Here is a 5000-nt window from a genome sequence, read left to right as displayed (position 1 = left end):
AGTGGGACATCAAAGCTGCTTTGACGGTGCGATGAAAATGTTCAAATATTCCGTTGGCAGCAGGGTTGTGGGAAGTAATCTGATATACAACGATTCCGAGGATATTTTCTAATAATCCCCACAACTGAGAGGTGAAAGTCATCCATCCTGAGAGTAAGGCGAATGTACATGAGGTAGTTAGCATGGAAAGGGCTTCGGGCCAAGGAGTAGAGCAGTCGATGATGGTAAACAGGTAACGATTTCCTTGTGATGTGGGTAGAGGACCTACTATATCGATATGAATGTGGGCAAAGTGACGACAAGGTTGAGGAAAGGTGCCCACTCCTGAATCTGTGTGTCAATATGTTTTTGAGGTTTGTCATGTAGTAAATGCACGGACCCAATCATTACCATCCTTAGTAATGCCGAGCCATTCAATAGATATGTTGTAGATCGGCATAAGGGATGTGAGAGGCCATGAATGAAATGAAACACCTGTCGGCACATGGGAGCCGATATCCACGGTCTAAGTGAACCAGTAATGTCAACACAGAGGACGGTGGCATTAGAGTCGTTATGAGGGATTTCCTACAAGCTTAGTAATCTGGATCTTTTCATCAGGCTTCCGCCAAAGCATTGTGATACAATCCCAGATGAATGGCAGCTAATGAGTTTTTTGACAGGGCATCAACAACAGGATTAATTTTCTCAGTGACTTTTTGAAGGGTACAATTGCATTCAACCATGGAAGAGCAATGTCAGAGTTGATGGGCTGACCAAGCATTGGACTGTTGAGTGAAGGTATGCACCAGAGGGTTGTGGTCCGTGCAAATGACAAAGGGCGTACCTTCAAAGAAGTGGCAAAAGTGACGGAAAGCCAAGTGCACCACCAACAATTTGCAGTCGAATGTAGAGTAGTCGGATTCGGCCTTGGGCAGTTTTCTAGTTAAGAAGACCAATGGGGGATGCAAGCTGTTGATCACCTGCACGAGTACTGCCACAATAGCAACGTCACTGGCGTCAGTGGAGAGAAGGAGAAGTGCATTTGGCACAGGAAAAGTGAGGGCAGCAGCAATTGAGAGATCATCCTATGTGTTTCAGAGGGCTGCTTCACAAATGGACCCAAACTTCATATCCTTTGGCTTTCCCTTAAGGGAGGCATAGAGCAGGCAAGAGTGGCAGCGATGGCTGGCAGGAAACAATGATAATAGTTTATCATGCCCAAGAATATTTTCAGTGCTTTAATGGTCAAGGGCGCTCGGAAGTTCTGAACGGCTGCCACCTTCGCAGGAAGGGGTTTGACATTTCGGAATGGTGTCGTAAACTAAGAGCATTACTTTGTTAGTGCCAAAGGTACACTTGTTGTACCAGACTAAAAGGCCATTCTGTTGTAGGCGGTCGAGCACAATGCATAGGTGACAGAAGTGTTCCTTATTGAAGAAAGTAAACAAAAGTATGTTTTGTACGTAACATACACAAAAGTGGACGTCCCCAAGATGCCTTTCATGGGACATTTAAAAGTGGCCCCAGCATTACAAAGGGTAAAAGTGTAACTGAAGGTGTATATACCAAAGTGAGTGGTGATAGTGGTCTTTGGGATGTCTTCTGGGTTCATGGGCATCTGATAAAACCCCTTTAGGAGCTTGAGCGTGGAGAAAACCTTTGATTTTTGCAAGTAGGAAGTCACGTCAGCAATGTTTGCGAGCAAGTAGTGATCCTGTTCTGTCTGCATGTTCAAACGCCTACAAACCCCAAATATATGCAGGGAACCATCTTTCTTCAGGATACTGAGTAAGTGTAGCGACCATTGGCTAGAGGCCTTTTGGAAAAGGTCCATTTCTTCCATTTCGGCCAACGTTTGTTTGGTGGCCGCTAAATTATCCGTTGCCAGATGCTTGAATCTGGCAAACACTGGGTACGCCGTCATCTTAATATGGTGATAACCATAGGTAGTGGGTTGGCCAGGGCACCAGCCGCCCATTGAGATACTACCGCCAGAGAGTTATAGGGTCCTTTGACTGGCCAGACAGTACTACATTGGATCTTTCTCTCTGGTTACGGTTCTTTCCCTTCGCCTATACAGACACCGAGTTTTCTGGCCTATTCTTTACAGATTTTCTTCTGTCCTCATACACCTGGCAACACTGAGATTACTAAACAAGTCTTCTTCTCTTAAGGGGTTAACTATTGCACTATAATTGTTCAGTGGCTACTTTCCACTTGGTAAGGGTAGAAGAGGCTCTTTTAGCTTTGGTAAGCAGCTCTTCTAGGAGAAGAACATTCCAAAATAAAACCATTGTTCTCTAGTCTTGGGTAGTGCCATAGCCTCTGTAACATGGTCTTCCACTATCTAGGGTTAGAGTTCTCCTGCTTGAGGATACACTCGGGCACACTGTTCTATCTAGTTTCTCTTCCTCTTGTTTTGTTAAAGTTTTTATAGTTTATGTAGGAAATATTTATTTCCATGTATTTACCGTTCTTAAAATATTTTATTTTTCCTTGTTTCCTTTCTTCACCATCCTATTTTCCCTGTTGGGACCTCTGGGATTATAGTATTCTGCTTTTCCAAATAGGGCTGTAGCTTAGCATTTAATAATAATAATAATGATAAAAATAATAATAAATACCTACTTGGCGATAACTGTAGGACTTTGGCGAAGTTCTGGATGGGGGACTTCAGGGTAAAAGTTAGGAGGTTAGCGTAGGTCTTTAGGGGTGCACTGATGGGGAGAACAATGTCAGAGGGGGCTGGTTAAGAAGGTGTTGATGAGTAAAAGTCTTTGTTGACAAGCCATCTGTGAGCTAGATCAACCATGAGGAGGTAATGTGAGTGGAAATTCTCGTCAAGGATTAGCAATATGACATCAGCAACGGAAAACTACAGTGATATTCGACACTTCCAAGTGATAATGTGAGGTTTTCGTAACCAGGGATGGCGATCACAGATCCGTTGGCAGCTACTAGGCAGACATCGGCAGATTTAGACAGACTACGTCGTGTCCTACCTAGTGGTATTGATAGAAGAGAATGGCAAGCACCTCCTAATGTAAAAAGAAAGGATTAGAGACAAGGAAGGCCACAGCCATAACCGATGGACTACTCATACGTTTTTTTGTCTGCACACAATCGTTTGAATATTTCTTCGCAGCAGGTCTGAATCTGAAGTGATAGTAGCATAACTGTGGCAGTTGGGCATCAGTAAGTGGCTATAGAGATTGTTGGTTGGGGCATGAGTGAGTGGTGGATGTTTGGAAGTTTTGTCGCTTGTTACGACCCTTGTCGGGCCTTGGTACAAGTTCTTATAGCACGAAAAGAGAAAATAGTGATTTTCATAATATCAGGCATAAAAAATTGGTCAGTGGAAACGAAAACACTTGGGAAACCTTAAAAATATTTATTATCAACAATTTCCAGTACAGTCAACTTTGTGACTACCTAACAATTTTAATTACCCACTTAAAACTAACCATTAATAACTAACACTTAACAAATAGCAATTAATAATTAACAGCTAACAAAATGAACATTAACTCATAAAAAGACACATACTGAGACAGGGCTTAATATTAACCAATAAGCACTAACAGAAATTCTCCAACGGGAAACACCACACTCTCAACGAGAGAGAGACTAGTAGTTAAATAATTATCAAGAAACAAATAAAAAATAAAAATTCTCACACTCTATGGGGCTGAATGAACAACACCCACACCTCCAAACAAAGTAGCGACTCCATTCACACTCTGCTACTGTAGAGAGTAAAACTCTTCAGGACTCCTCATCAAAGGTAGGGAAATGGAGTACCAATCCAAAAAAAAAAAAAAAAAATATCTTTCCTACCTGGCAACTACCTCCATACTTGACAACACGAGCTCCAAGGCTCCCACAGCTGGACCATGGCGAGGATGCGTCGACGGAGGAGTCTCTCCTGGGTCTACATTGAAACCCGGTATTCCAGCGTCGGCGTTGCGGACCGCAGAGGAGAATAAACAGGCAATGCAAGACACGGAAGGTGGCAGAAATGCACCTACTATAAGCCGTCAGCCCTTAGTGTCGCAGTCCTCTTAAAAGCTCATACAAGCCAGGTGCTGCAGTAGTTTCTGGAAAGTTTGAGTCCAAACGGTTCACTTTAGCAATCTAGTTCCTCACAAGTAAACGCAGGTGTCTCTTCTAACCAAGGCCTCGAAAAACAGAAAAGAAACAAGCATTAAGCTAGACACCTATAAATCTTTAAACGAACGGGGAAAATGTTTAGAGCAGCACTTCAACAGAAAAAAAATTAAATTTACAATTAAAGCCTTATAAACAAAAATTTTATACTAATTTTACATAAAACAAAAATGCATAAACAAGGCTGATTTACAATAGAGCAAGATTACGTTAATACCTAATATCGCTGCTTCAGTATGTCAGGGGGACCCATTTGTGTACTACCATATTCATGTCAGCTTTGGTCGATGTTGAATAGTTGTCTTCTTCGTCAGGAGTGGAGGTGTTGATGGAAGTCTTGAAGTTAGTAGAGTGGCTGTCCATCAGGACATGAAATTTGTTCTACAGGTCTTTCATGAGCAAAATATCAACATCAGGGATGGCAGCACTTCAAAGTTAAGGTAAGTGTTATATATATATATATATATATGTATATATATATATATATATATATGTATAAATATATATATATATATATATATATTTATATATATGTATAAATATATATATAATATATATATACACACACATATATATATATATATATATATGTGTGTGTATAAATATATATATATATATATATGTATATATATATATATATATAAATATATATATATATATATATATATAAATATATATATATATATATATATATATACAGAGAGAGAGAGAGAGAGAGAGAGAGAGAGAGAGAGAGGGTGGGACCACGTATCATCTAAAATAAAAAAGTTGTGTTAATGTGTAAATAGGAATGAACTTCAGACTAGATAAGTATAATATTACATTTTTTCCCATTTAAATGTAACATTAGT

This window comes from Palaemon carinicauda, chromosome 23 (assembly GCF_036898095.1).
Source record: "Palaemon carinicauda isolate YSFRI2023 chromosome 23, ASM3689809v2, whole genome shotgun sequence".
Taxonomy (NCBI): Eukaryota; Metazoa; Arthropoda; class Malacostraca; order Decapoda; family Palaemonidae; genus Palaemon; species Palaemon carinicauda.
Note: the sequence above shows the minus strand (reverse complement) of the source record.